The 16,106-nt window shown below is 33.2% G+C and overlaps 1 long non-coding RNA gene across 1 annotated transcript in view; it reads right to left on the bottom strand.

Moving 5' to 3' along the window:
• Positions 1-13,479: 13,479 nt before the first annotated feature.
• LOC128987527 (uncharacterized) overlaps positions 13,480-16,106 on the bottom strand; it is a 97,492-nt gene continuing 94,865 nt past the window's right edge. The window contains exon 5 of the long non-coding RNA XR_008490246.1: positions 13,480-13,588. This is a non-coding gene — a long non-coding RNA (uncharacterized LOC128987527). The remainder of the gene's footprint in view (positions 13,589-16,106) is intronic.

Here is a 16,106-nt window from a genome sequence, read left to right as displayed (position 1 = left end):
AATGTTTATTATTTAAAACTTTTAGTAATACCAAGTATGGCTTTGACAGCTCAATATAAAGATGAATTAGGTGCAGTATTATTGTTGTAATACTGCGTCAAACCACCAGGCAAGATATTTTGCCAATTATATACAAACGCCTGCCTGTACTTATCAATTAATCACCATTAGGAAATGGTCAAGTTATAAGTTTTATCTTTGTCTGATGTCTACTCTTACTAGTTTTTTACTGTGAATAATAAAGCAGACTTTTCACATAAAATGAATTAGTAATGCTTCACTAAGAGAAGACCCTAGTTCAAAATAACGTCAAAAATGCCAGAAGCGTATCAGCAAACAGACATGAACTTTCTCTCATTAGCTTATTAACAACCTTTAAGCACTTGTAAGGGGTGGGGTTATAACTATGCCTTTTTATGGGTAAAATACAAATAAATTACAATAACATTTGAACAATATCTTTATAGCATTGGTTGTACCATTTTGTTTATAGTGGTTTTACACATAAAATAGCATAGTTACTCCCACTGCTTACCCATTGTAAGGGTTGTCGAAAAGCTAATGAGAGAATGTATGCTTCAGTTTACCGTTTATTTTATACTATAATGGTCGATGCGGATTTAATAAAAGCAATGGCTCACAATCAATTGTCCTCTCATTTGATCATGATTAACAAGTCGTTGTATAAGAGGCCAAGCTGCATATATAGCAGCGTGCTTTGCCAGTGTGAACCACTGAACTAATATAATTAATTGTTATCTGTTCGTGCTTTGCTGTCGTAAAGTAACCTAAACTGCAAATACAGTACTAGCATGTACTAGTATACATAGTTAATGGTAAAAGGACATAAATTGTAGCCTATAAAGAACTCGAAATCGTGTATATAAGTCGATAAAGAGTCAGTTCACCTATTAAAAATTAAATAACCAAAAGCTGAACTAATAGTTACAGTAGCTGGATTCTGTTTTTAGAAGGTTCAATATATTTTTTTGTGAAATTAAACCAACAACATTTTAGTTATATTCAAGACAAGTACTGATCAATTACTAGACAAATACAGCATTATTTTGTTCTATGAGTTACCTCTTGTGACCAGTCCATTGGATAATACATTGCATTTTCAAGAAAACAGATAAATTGTTTATTCCTTGATAAAAATGTTGACGTGGTCTTCCACAAAAATGCCAACTCAATTTGTCATGGATTTTCAAAAGGAAACTCAGCCAAATAAATATGCTTGTTTTTTTTAATTTTTTACAACGTTTATTACATTCAACATTAAATTATTCACAGAAGTTTTAACAAAATAGAAAAACAAATTATTTGGATTTCCCTTCTTTGTAAGGGAGTTTTGGTCTTCTTTTGTGAAGTGTGATTAACGCTTTTATTTTGCTTGAGGTTTTTATTTTAACAGGTGATGACTCAAACCATCTTGTGATTTCTATTATTATTTGCATTATTATTATTATTTACATTATTTGCATACTAAACATGCTTGTTTTACCAAAAGTTAATACTTCGCACTTCTTGTGCGAAATTTGGTTAGTTGGTTTACTTGAAGCATTCAAACATTCAAAAGCACCTCCAACCGAATTGTGATTATCCTTCTTTACCAACATCCTCAGGGAAAGGAAATATCTGGGTTTTGTACAAAATATAACTATTTTCTAATTTAAACATAATGTATGATTGAACTTTATTTTGCTCAAAAAAGGATTTTACAAAGTACAGCTGAATACTGTAAAAAAACTTGTTGTTTTTACCAATACTCTGTAAGGAGATGTATGTCTTCTTGTGCGAGCGCTGCCCGCCGCCCCAGACTTGCGTCCCATCACTCTGACGGACGTCCAAAGACCTCTGGACTCTGAGGACCTCGCCGCCAGCTTGTCACTTGGTGACGAATACTCGCGATTACGTATTCCTCTCGTGTAGTGGTCGGTGATTTTGGAACTGCTACCGTCCGCGGCCGAGTCCTTCTCGGGAGGTCCACCGACCTAACTTGTCATACGCCCTCCTAATTGGGGCGAAGCCCTACGCTTTATGAATAACAAGGGTGTATTGTATGTAAAGGTGTTTTTTGCCAATTTATGGATTTCAATTTTTTTGCGATCTGCTGATCCAAAAATGACATGAATGTTGATTGGAAGTTTGTTTTGGGTTTAGGTGTCTAGACTGAAGAGATGGTGATTGTTAAATGTCTGGTTCAAAACAATTCGTTATGTTATTGTATCAGAAACTGTGATCCATGGAAGTTATAGAAGGTTTCCCTATTATTAAACATTCATGTTGTGTGATGTCGTTCTAATGAATGAGAGAGAGAGAGAGAAATGATGAATGGTGCTTATAAAAGGTATCGTATACCACTCCTGATGGAATAAGTGGTTAAAACTATTGAAAACATAAAAGACAAGAGAGGGAAGAAACGTAAGTCTGAGCCTTATCAAAAAGCCGGAAGGTTCTAAATCCTGGAAATATTTTCAGCAAACCAAGATAATTAATATTGAACACTAGCAGCTAGTAACCCGAGCTTGTCATTGAAAAATAAATCTAGAAAACCTGAAGACTTTAAAATCTAACCTGGAACAGTTACTACCACAATTGCTCTGATAGATTATACCCTAAACTTGTATTCAGTTGTTTATGGATTTAAATACTATCTTAAGTATATCGGTAATGTAAATAAACGTGTCTCCAAAACATGATTTAATACACGGAAGTATCACGTCAACTTGGATGATTTATGTTTTCATACTCAAATTTTTAACTGTCACGGAATACCCCGTTGTTTGGTCAAATCTTGCGTCGTGAAAATTAAAAATGGCGTCGTCTCACGCAATCTTGATAACATTAAACTCAGATTAGAGAAACAGAACCAGCGGGGAACCTTAGTGTAAAACAACTCGCCTTAATATAAACCTCATTACATTAGTGTTGTCTAACACGTTATTACATTGTTCAAGCACATTTTGTTCGTAGGACAAAGTTAAAAACAAACTTATATATCATCTTGAACTTGGTGATATACCCGTGCTTCCTAATGGGGAGGGACCATATAATTGAAATTTGTTTTTTCAAGCTATAGTAGAAAACCTTCACACATTTCCTCCATTAGTTATAGAGACTAACTTGAACATGGGGGTTTGTAGACCCCATATGAGTATTGTCTTTGAATAGTGTATCGTATGTACCCTTTTTATCCTAATACAAAATCGAAAGCAGGTTTTGATGTATTATATATTTCTCGCTGATTACGTTTAAGCAGACTGATGTTGGATAATGTTTTCAGTATCCAATATTCAATGGTTTTACTCTTATTTTTTGTTCATATTTTAGGATTTGTGCTTTAAACGTTAATAAGTGCTCTGTTCTCCATGTTGCCCCTCCTGACTTGCAGAATGCACTAAAAATTGGGGCTTATGGTAAGATATCTCTTTCCGGACATGCCCTTGAAATATGTAGCCAAGTAAAAACACTTGGTGTGATATTAGATGACAACCTCAGCCTCTTGCAGCATGTGTCCTATGCGTGTCAGAAGGCATTGGGTAGATTACGCGGACTGTATAGGCTTAGATACCTATTGCCTGAGGACGCTAGGGTCCAGATAGTCAAGTCGCTAGTTCTCTCTGCTATTGAATACTGTCTTCCAGCATATGGAAACAGTATATTAAAAGGTGACTGTAATAAAATACAGAGAACGCAGAATGCAGCAGTCAGGTTCATTTATGGCCTAAGAAAAAGAGAACACGTAAGTACATTCAGAAGTGATGCGAAATTGCTGCCCATTGAAGTTTTTTGTAAGGCCTCTACTTGTGTTCTCATACACAAAACGTTATCCCTAGGTAAGCCACTCTACTTGAGAGAAAAACTGCCAGCCCGGCGGGACGTTTCTAAGCGCAGCACCCGACAGAACGATTTGTTGCACGTGCCTAAAGTCAGCCATGAGGTAGGTCGGAGAGCCTTTGCTTATTTCGGACCTAAATTGTACAACTCTGTCCCTTCAAAAATAAGAGAAAAAGGTTTAACAGGCTTCAAAACGAATATAAAAATGTGCTCATTTCATGTATAGCTTTTAGTCTTATGTACTTATTTTGGTTTTTAATTCTTTGTTAGGTATAAGATGACGAAAGTTGTAAGAGAAAAACAGTTTTGTAAAATTGACTTAACGCTTGAACCAATAAAGACAATTTTATTTATTTATTATTTATTACTCTTTGGTTTTAGTTAGTACAAGAAAACAATCAATAATTTTAGAAAAATATATATTCTTTCCTACAGTTACCTGACAAAGTAGCCTTCCTTGCTCTGTTTATAGTACAGAAAGTTGCTAATAGCTGCATTTATTTACTTTCGCACAGTTTTCTTTTGCCGCACAGTTTTTTACTTTATTCCAATAAGAAAAACGAGTTTTTCTAGTGGGGCCTTGTTTATTCATAACGTTTTGATGAGGGATGGAAACACAAGATCAGACAAGATCAGATTAAGCATCAGTGTCAACGACATGAACATCAAACAGTGCTTCCATCTGAGTCTCCCATAGGCCTCTACAAGCTTAATAAGTTTTTTTTTATAAGGCAGCCACCTATTTTCACTGATATGGATATCACGTTGTCGCTAAAGCTTAGAAATTTAAATAAAAATGATAAATGCAATTGGCTTTCAAGATCTAAAGATTGGTTTCAATAATCAGCATCAGAACTTGTTTATTTTGTTTAGCTTTATGTCGTCCACATATCACCGAACAAATTAAACCTAAAACATAACAAAACTGAAATAATACTCGAGACAATTTGCACAACAAATAACCCTGTTATTCAGGGCAGACTGCAAACGCAATTGCATTTCCAATTTCAATTCGCCCTTATATACCTGTCCCGCCTGAAATAGTGGCCGATTAGGGGGAAAATTAAAATAGCAATTTTTACCAGAGAACAAGGGGCAAAGTGAAAAACTAATGTATGTATCTCGACTTCCGTTTTCCGGCAGTAAAAGTTAATTTTGCCGGTTTTGTGGGACCTAGTTTTTACAAGGGCACATTGTAATTTATTCTTCTCCATATTCATGACCGCACAGGTGGGTTTGTATGTGCGCCATGTGGTCTGTACGTTGCGATGCGCAGTTATTCATCATGAGGCTGCGTCTATTGGTCACTTGAATTGTTTGGGGGAATTCAAGTGGTACTGCTTAAAGTAAAATATTCGTAGAGGTTATCGTGGACATTATTTCCAGGTCAAATTCCAGTTTAAAACATCCCACTGTGGTTTTGTCACAATTTACATATTTTGCATTATTTTTAAACTTGTCATATCAATTTACGATGTAATGAAAATGCAAACTAAAAATTAAATATGTTTTAAAGCTACACAGGAGAGAGTAAAATTAGGGTACAGTTAGTAAGTGTATGGTTTAAATAGCGGACAATTTTCACAATTAATTTCACTTTTCTTTGCTGAAAGTAAAAATTTATGGATTTTGTTTATGTTATTACTGGACTTTTTCCTTTACTTTGTGATTTTAAGGATATTAGCTAGTTTTGTGTACTAATTCTGTTCTAATTCCAAATCGTCGTAAAAATTGTGTTAGATAAATTAAAAAGCCACAAAACAGCAGGTGGTATTGGAACTCTGGCAAACATTTTTTCCAAGTTGTATTTGTTTACAAACAATTTAAATTTTACCAACCAAACGCGAATATATACGTTTTTAACCCCTTGGTATACGTTGCAAGAGGTCACTTATGAAATAAATCATAAACATTTTACTAAACTTCATTAGTAGTTTTACTTGTTCTTTGCGCCAGAGTTTAAGGTTAAAATTATAGATAGGAATCTCTTAGCTAACCCCAACTCTAGTTCGGTCAATTCAGGTTAATTTATGATAGTACTTTTCTCATTTCTCATAATTTACAATTTATGGAATAAGCTATTACCATAGACCTGAAGCCGGGACCAATTTAATGTTTCTGTAAAAAAATGAAATGTAAAAATATAAGCCCGTTAGCATGATGACTGTTAATTATTATAATTTAAAACCATCCGATGTTGATGGAATTTTGGTACAAACGTGTGAGCCTCTTAATTCAAACTATTCAAACTGAATTCGGGAACTAGCATGTTCGGACTAAGGGTTAGGGGTTATATTAGGGGTTTTAAGGTAAAAAGTTGTTTCCTGATTTTTACCATTAAAACATAAAATTTTGCAATTTGGTTCTCAAACAGTTGTGTATAATGAAAGCCAAGTAATTTAGTAATTAAGTATTTAGTTGATGTATCTTTAATGGTTTTTGAGGAAATAAAAAAAACTGTTAATTTAAAATGTTTTCTTATAGAGAATAAGTAAAAGCTTGCTTCTTTATCGGCATATTTTAATAACATTTTGAAAAATGTTTATTTCATTATGAGCTATTAACATTTTACTTTAAACTACATTATTATTGTATCGGCAACCCTAGGATACTTATAAACCCTAATGTTATTTTAAATTTACATTTGACAAGTTTAAGGAAATATATACTATGGAAAAGCCAACCAGAAAATGGAAATTCTCTTGGTCTGCAGGTTTGCTGCAGCGTGGGTATTGTTTGAAAAATTCCACAAACCCACAAATTTCATATTAACCTATCTGGCAATCACCATACCACTAGGTTAGCTTTATAAACAATTAAATATTACTGTATTTTAGTAACAACTTGATGACCTAACAAAGAAGACTGTTTTCATAACGCTTTCCTTAGTACTTAAACAAAATTCGAACATTGTTACTGGAGCTAAAAATAACAGATATGATTTGAATAGTAATTTTAATTTTAGATCACTTATAAAGCTTAAAGTATTTAAGCTTTTGTAAATGCTAAGCTTCTTTAGATTCTCGAAAATAAAGCTTCTTTAAATCGTTTCCTAAGGAATCAGCGCAGCAACCCTTTCCCGTAAAACGAAACGTATTCTAAATGGGACTTTATGACGTAATAAGAGGAGGGAATGTTTAAAGCATGTTAATCTGTGCAAAGCACCCGTTGCTGGAAACTGGGGACATTAAGACAAGGAATGGATTGTAAGACAATTATAAGGAAATTGGAACGCTCTCTGGAATACTTTGGACCTTGTTCGCAAGATTCGACGTCTTAAAGCAGAACAGTAAAGGGTGGATTTGAGCCTGTTAACTAAGATACCGGGTTTAATGGTCTAATTTTATTTCCTTACTGTAATAAAAAATGCCACATTTTATATTGAAGTTTTATTAGGAATTCTAAGAGTTGGGTATGTCTGCAAAAGTGTAAAGTTAGTAGTAATTACTGGAGTAGGCCAAGGGAACATATTTTTCATGCCAAAAATAAAACTAGCCTAATATCTACAGATCCTAATATGCCGATTAAGTTTACAAGTATTAAATCTCCACAAAAATTGGCATTTATTTGAAAAGATTATCTCCATGTGTTTTATCTAAGTGAATTTGTCTATGTTCAAAGAAATTTATAAACATTTAATTAATAGTCATGAAGATTATAATTGAAAATGTTCCTTAGATGTATTATGATTATAAAGTTTATTATTATAAACACACCGCATGGACAGTCCTTTGGAATTCTGTTTAACAGACATCAAAATGCATTATGCAGGTTTGTAACAACTATCATACATATTATTATAATATACAAAAATGTTAAACGATAATTCAAGGTAGGGTAACCCATGAGACTAATAATTTTGTACAAAATAATTACTATAATATATATATATATATATATAGGGGCTATTGCCCCTAAAAGCCACTAGTTGGCTTGTGGCTATTATACACAAGGGTTCATGCTATTATACAAACTAAACACGTTCTTTGAAATAACTAAATTTTGTCGTAATTATTGACAAGACATTTTTACAGTATACGTTGAAAAACATTTTGAGTCGTTGGATCTTGGTCGTTGATATACGAAAGTGTCTTTGAACTGTCAAAAAATACCACTTTATCTTTGAGACAAGCTATATCGAGTAGAGTTGGAATGAATATTTAAATTGTTCCGTTTAGTTTTGTGTTGTACATAAAAATGGTTATAAATGTACTAAGTCACTTGGTACCTTCCGAGCACGGTAGCTCTGTGGTAGAATAATTTCCAGGTGGTAGGATATGATACAGAAGACATTGCTCGTTCTAGGTCTTCCTTCAGTGCTGCATCACTTTAATATATACTTGCTAAACTATATGAGCTACCGTAAAGGTTACTTGCCGTCCCCATGTATTGCCACACAAATAAATAATCTATGATATGGAAAGATTGGCTAAAAAAACACGAAATGATGTTTCTCAAGATAGCTTCCTTCATGATTTGTTTTGAGACATTATTCACAAACTAGTAAATTAAAGTGATTAAGCCCTTGGAGCATAATTTAACGAATACATAAATTTCGTCCTTCATGCGATTACGATATTTATCATCATCAAAATACGATCACGTAAACTTAGCCTACAGTACAAGATTTTTTTCTAAAAGTATCTAAAGAAGTATTTTGTTATGTTCATGCACTCTCGCCAAGTCGAAAAATGTTGACCAGATTAATGAGTTGTAAATTTGTCAGAGTACGTTCGAAATCAAAGTTTGTGAAGAAAAATCTACATACTTTTACAAAAAGATACTTTACTTTCCATGTAGGGTACTTTCTAAGTTACTTACTTTGGGTTTTCAGTAGTGGACTGATCTTTTATGTATCTTTGTGGCTATCTTGAGGGGGACGGTAACTAAGGGACATTATAGCCTAAATATTATAAACGAGAAATGTAAGCAGTATAAAAGCATAGAGCTCTAAAAAAAAATTTGGTTCAGTGTGAAATTCAATTATAAATAACTACTTGGTCAAAATTAAAGTAAAGCATCTTTTAGTAAAAGTATGTAGATTTTTCTTCACAAACTTTGATTTCAAACGTACTCTGACAAATCTACTACACATTAATCTATCTGTTACCAACATTAAACCGAAATATTTCCCTCGAATGTATGAAATTATTGTGAAATCCAATACAAAAACAATTAACAATTAACAACACGAACTTTCAAGATAATCCTTAAAGATATGATTAATGTAATGTATGCCAAACAGCTAATCGTCAAAACAAGATCCATCAAATTTGAAACAGAACAATTATGACAATCTTTGTTACATTTGTAATTCATGATTCAATTAAAACGGACTGGTTGAGCAATTAGTACTCCTTAATCTGATATTAAAGCGGATTTATTAATTTATGAGGTAATCTATCACAGTAGCGCTCCTGGCGGCGGAGGAGCGAAGTAGCGTGATTCTGTCTCATTAGGCCGAAATCCCACATCACTCACACAATCTGACGGCAGCAAGTGTTTTATCTGTTGTGTGCGTGTCTACAGGGACGCAATGGTGTCAAGGGGAAACTGAATTTCCCTGGATGTCTAAATTAAAACATCATTGAATTATATTTTGAAAGTAATCAGGTAGCATTGGTTTCGTAGGATTCTGTGTTAATAAATGTGTCGAAAATGTAATTTTTTTATTTTTTCAATGCGCAACCTTACAAGTAAAATATAGACGAAATTTTAAGCGAAGGTAAAATTTGGGAGGAAAATGTTGGTAAAACAACTATATATTGATTTTAATATTGTATAAAAACGAAAATATTCATCCTTTGGATCATCTGAGAATTTAAGGGTATGTTTCATCAGAATTAACAGATAATTTGTTTGATATTAATCTCTTAAAATAAAAAAAATTACCCACATTATATAAACTAGATCTCTTTTTGTTAACGATTTCTCTCTCTCTCTCTCTCTCTCTCTCACGCATTCCAACCAACGAGTAAACACGTTACACACATAATTATACACTAAAATAAGAAAAACATTTATTTGATATGGGTGAACTTAAAGGTATTTGGATATGAGAAATACACCAACACAAAATTTAGGTAATACAATAAATTGGGGAATGGGGAACTACTTGTACTTGTATTAGGGATTTTCCTATACTAGAGAAAAAGGTTTCATTTATTCCAACGAGTTCACATGATCGGACTTTAGAATGAGCTTTTATAGGGGTGTTTTGGGAGTAAAAATGGGGGGTTTTAATTTTGTATTCTCAACACATCATATGTTCCAATTTCTTTGTAAACCATTTTCTAGAGCTTAAATAATTTAGTATATTTGATTGTTGTTTCATGTTTTATACGGAGAAAATGTGATAAAACTGCAAATTTTAGATTTCATCCTATTCTTATGGAGTATAGGCTAAGTAAACTGTTTCAGTTTGATTGCTTATGACTTTTTTTAACAACATTTCATAAACTAATTTATTTCATCCTTGGTTACTATAGTTCACTATAAGAAATCTGATTACTTTCCCGGTAGCATGAAACCAAAGTACTTGGTCATCTTAATGTTATTTAAATAGGGATGTTACATTTTAAAGCAATTATTCAAGCCAAAATTCGATCGTCAGGCGAATGGTGATCTGCGGGTTTGCTGTGGTATGGGGGGATTTGTCATATGCCTTTTGGTGGAGTTAGTTCTCTAATGGAGAGAAGATTCTTCTCACTTGAGACAAGTATTAGTTTTGTTTTCTAAATATGTAAAAATGCGTCTTGAATTTTCTATATAGCTGAACATTGGTGATTGGTGGGATTCAAAACCGGAACTGCTAGACAGAGGTCTCTTGCTTCAAACTTAAAACAGTTTCACACTGTTAATTATGATGTTCAAAGCCAACGCTACACCATCTTATTCCCACTAATTCAAAAATGTTCCAACAGTCCCAACAGAACTCCTCACCGTTGGTCACCGCCAGTGGTCAGCGGCGGCGCAACTGTCAAAAGAACAGCGACAGAGACAAGTACTTACTAATTACCAAAATAAATGGCGGTTAATGTATGGTAATGTATGGGAAAGGAAGCGGATCGGCGCTGCTATCTATGCTAATGCAGAGGAAGGAAGTGGTACATATTTCTTGCAACAACTGGTGCGCTCTGTCCTCACGTGGTCCAATTATTGTCTACTAATCCAATTATTGTCCACTGGATCGTCACAGGTTGGACACAGAGTAATTAAAAACCCCGGATTGGCGGGAATTGTGTTTAACAGAGCATTGTGTAATTTGTGGACACTTTGAGTAATTGAGGTTCCATTTTGTGTCTTGGAATTACTGCACACAAGTGTGTACTGTGATTAATTAATCTATATATTGAAAACTGGAATTGGATTGTCACAGGTAGGACAATGAATACACAGTAATACAAAAATCAATTACAAACTCCTGGTCAGGCAGTACGATTTCTAAAGGGTTGTTTTATAAACCACAGTCAATGAATAAGGTGTTTTATTTTATGCCTAAAACTACTATGTATAAGACATCTGGTCTACCAACATGGCATCAGGTGCATGCATGGTAATTAAAAACTCTCAGTTTATCGGGAAATATGGGTGAAGGAGTGAATTGTATCAAACATAGGTGTTACGGCATTAACTATAAACACAGTTGATGAATATAGTTTTTATTTTGCACCTGGAATCTCTGTGTAAGTTAGTGATGTAGGCAACGCTCCATGGATTATAAGTTTGAGAAGACCGCGGAATTTTTTTTAACATTTCTCTAAGCTCAAGCAGATTGTTCTATGAAAATTGTTTATGTTATATTCTAGAAGTAAATCATCTTTCACCTCATATTTTTAGCTACGCCAAGGGTGGTCAAGTAATACACATGTAAGACACAAGTAATTCTTTGTCTCATTTAATATTCATAGTTTGTAATGTAACTCTACAGTATCTAAATAATCATCGTATCTGTTTGTGATTAACTAAACATGCGTCTTCCAAATCTCACATATTCAAAGAAATATTTTGTTAATGCCAGTAAAGAGTATGCAGCTTTATTCAATTTACAATACAGTAAAGTTATAACTATACTGCTATTTTTCTGGACCAACTAAACAACAAATCTGGCATTAAATTGAAAGTTATGGATTAATTAAAGTTAAATTGAAATATTCTTACCAATTAGCCTGGGAAACATAAGCTTAATGTTTTTAGACAAGAATGTAAACTTTATTATTATTCTTTGGCTTGAGAATAACACACAGACAGTTTAGTAGTTAATTCCATTTATTGATAGTTAATTACCATAACAAAAAATACAGCTTCAATAAACAAAATAGTTTCATAAATGAAAATATTTAATCATGACACAAGTTGAGATAGAATAGGTTACGAATTTACACATGTATACAAATATTTATATTTTAGTAAATTACTATTTCTTTCAAAAGTATCGTAAAGATACTCTATTGAAGAACTTTATTTCCAGCATCCCCAACCGTAGCGTCAGCGCGATGTGCTACAAGCGTCAGCAGTTCTATCTGCTCAGCATGATGTATTACTCCATCCATCATACCGACGGATGCTGAGGCTACTCTGCTGATGGATGGACGGACGAATTGAATCCAAGGGTCCGCGAGGGTAAGACGCCATCAATCCGACGTCTTGGGTGTCTTCATTTGTTTACCAACCCTTGTGTAACAGGTGGGATGCGGTAAATAAGGGCTCGTCGGATTATCGGGTTGTAGACCTGTGGAATACGTGGTGGTTTGGGGGAGAATGTTTCATTGCGGTCATTTTATGTTGGAGTTTATGTTGGCAGTTTCTGTCAATATATTTGAATTTTGAAATTTGGTAGCTTGTCTTTAATTGTAGTTTTGCATTTTCAATATTCATTGGAATGAATTATGTGTTACATTTTGTTCAATTATTTTTTTATTCCCAGAGACAGTAGAACTGTATTGTATTTTTAGGTTTGTTTTGACGAAAGTCGGTACTAGCCACAAACAAAGTTTAAAAAATAACGCATATATTAAAATGTAAAAGGGGTTGGTTTTTCCAAGGATTCTTGAAATTTCAATCCTTCAGAATAAAAATCATGGAAATCCGTCAAGACTAATATTACAGATAATTATATCTAATTAGTGTTGACTTTGATAACATATTTTTTGTGTTTTTCTAAAAATTGTTATATTACAATTTTTAGATTTTTTTTGTAGGTTGTAACAACCACAAACACAACTAAACAGATATTTTATTTATTTAAATGTAGAGCCATTTAATTAATCTTATACAGATTCTAAAGCCTTATAAGGCTTATTTAGATTTTATTCTTTTAAGGTGCTTGAGTAATATTAAAGACCAAAAATGCCTCAAGTTGGCACTTTAAACCTGTTTAATAACTATACCATAACTAGAAAATACTGGAAACATTAATCACACATAATAATGATATATCATTGTGAAAACTTTTGGATGAATTCAAACCATTGAATCCTTTATTGTAAATGTTCATTTTAATGTAACGAATGATGGGAACATTATTCCTTACATTCTCCTTATACTATATAATAAATAATGTAACGTTGTACAAAATACAACATGAGATTATTTCATGAACATTTGTCTATGTATGGTGTCGGAGGAATAAAATACACATTTAAAATATATAACTTTATTTGTGCAAAGCCATATAAACTGTTTAATCTTGGCTCGTCTAGCGGCTTGCGTCTCTCACACCCCACTTGGCTTCTCTAGGAACCTGCAACTAAAAAAAACTCGTGAGACTGCAGCAAATAAAGTAAAATAGATTGGCTTGTGTCACTCTTATGAATAATAAAAAAAACAAAACGAATTCACAGAAATATTAGTTCACAGATATAACTACAAAGGTAAATCTTGCTCTCTAATCATAGTCCTGCTAATTGGTTGTAAAGTTGCCTAACCCTTATTTATGGAAGCACGGGAAGTTTTTGTTAAAGACGATCGTTCTACAAGTGAAAACACCAAACTCTAATAACGTATTAAGTTTTTCTTTATATTTTGGTCGCAATTTCCCCATTATTTAGAATTACAATGGTTAGTTTTAGAACCTAAACCTCAACAATAATAAAGACAACTTGCTAGTTACCATGGGTTTTTAACACTATGGTTACACCATAAAAATAATATTGGTTCCCTCTTTAATCTTGAATCTTTAACTTATTAATTAATTTGTTTGTGTCTGTATGGCGCAGCTTATAATTTGACGGCGTGTCTACTGGGCAAAAATATAAAGACAAATTCTTCATTTCAGAAATAATTTTGTTTGGAGCTGTTCCCAATAAAAAAGACCATGGTGAGCATTAATTGTTGCCAAGGTACGTAGACCAATCAAAGGTTCTATATAATAGTTCTAGAATAAAAATAAACTGAGATGAGCCCGAGACAGACAATTACTAATTAATGTTTTTACACCCATTTCGTGACGAATCCAAACTTGAAGGTAAATCTCTTGATCAAGCATTTTGTTGTGTGTAAGCATGTATAGACTATGAAAACCAGAAAACCATAATAGTATCAACAGGTAGAGGAGAAAAGCGCATTTTTGGCTGAGTCTCATTCTGTGTGTTTGACTCGAACCACAAAATTAGCTACATCCATTTCATATAGACCTGTCATCTTAAAGCATAATATTTTGGATACAAGGCTAGACATCCTATTTGTCCTAATTTTTCATTGATATAAGAAACATGATGGAATGAGCTCTTGACAGTGCTCTACCATTCTATATCCTCTCTTGAATTCGAATCTTTGATTAATAACGTGACATAAACTATGCTATGGTTAACGCTAAGTTGTACTCATAGTTTGAATAAGAAATTGGTTCATTCGACAGATTAGTAACTGACATCGACATATTCTTTTCGGTGATTTAATTCAAATGGGTCAATTCAGTTTAAAATTTGTTACAAGTTTAAAACGAAAATTGAATAGCCACTACTCTCCAAAGTCAAAAACCACATAAACCAAAAATTCAGTACCTGATTCGCTCTAATGTGTGAACACTACTTAAACCATAAAACCGCCTCAGTTGACAGGTGTCTACAACATACCCCTACAACTACAAACACTATTGTTGACAGCGCCTATGAAACAGTTAATCTATTATCTATGCGGGAATGCCCATCTGCCCGGTCAAAACCCACCCGCATCAGCCCAAAATCAATTACTTGCAGGTGAGCGTCCCAAAACGTAACACCTTGGGGCAGCTGTGTCGCTTTTTGCACCGGATTATATGTTACAGTCGCGGTTTCGGGATTTCTATATTAGGCCTGGCAAAAACGGAACATGAATCACCTGTCTCGTGGTTAACTTAGCTTGTTTAACATGCAGCTGGGAAAAATTTACGAATTAGCATTTGAGTGGCCACTTTGTATGGTAACATGTATATTAGTGATTATCGAATATGTTCTTCGAATATCGTCTTGAGTTGAAAAAAAAGTTTGTAGTGGTGATTTCTTTTGAAGTAATGAATTTCTTCTTTTATATTTTCAGAAAGCTTTTAGTTTGATATAAATTTCACTGAAGAATGTTTAGTTCAAGTAAGGATTACTTCTTAGCTTAACATTTTATGAGTTTTATAAGTTTATGAGTTTACTCATTGTGGCACTAGAAACCTTTCAATGTTTTTGTTTAACTTTGACCTCATAATTTTAGACGCAAATAAGGTGCTCATTATATGCCTTGTTTGTAGCCAAACTTATATCGTTGAATTTTAAAATGTAATGTTTATATCCAATTTATACGGTTGGACACATTTTATGTTTGTAAGCAAATGTATATAGTCGTTTTTTAAAATGTCCTGTTGGTGGGCAAATGTAGTTGACCATTACATAAACGTATATTTCAATTAAAACTATTGCTAGTCTAATCATCTGTTAGAATGTCTGATTAAATCTAGTTTAAAATTGACTAGAGGTTTTTTCTGTGGTTAATATTATATTATTGGCATGGTAATTATTGTAAAGATGTCATATCTTGACGACCTTTAAGCATAAACAAATACACTGAATACCTCTAGTAAGAAGTAGAGAATCGTCACAAACATGTCCAATACCAAAAATACTTATTTATAGTTTAAGGTTGACTTAATATTTAAATAGATGTTTCCTGTCGATCTAACTGATATCAGTAACTGTATTTGTTACAATAAATATTCTATATATTTCTACGATTTCAATAAAACTAATTGAATACTTTCTTTATAAGTATTGAACGTGATGGTAATATTATATGGATGCAAT

This window comes from Macrosteles quadrilineatus, unplaced genomic scaffold, assembly GCF_028750875.1.
Source record: "Macrosteles quadrilineatus isolate MER2022 unplaced genomic scaffold, UCM_ALF_1.0 Scaffold_2__2_contigs__length_208266976, whole genome shotgun sequence".
Taxonomy (NCBI): Eukaryota; Metazoa; Arthropoda; class Insecta; order Hemiptera; family Cicadellidae; genus Macrosteles; species Macrosteles quadrilineatus.
The sequence above is the reverse complement of the archived record's forward strand: the minus strand, read 5'-3'. Positions and strand labels throughout refer to the sequence as shown.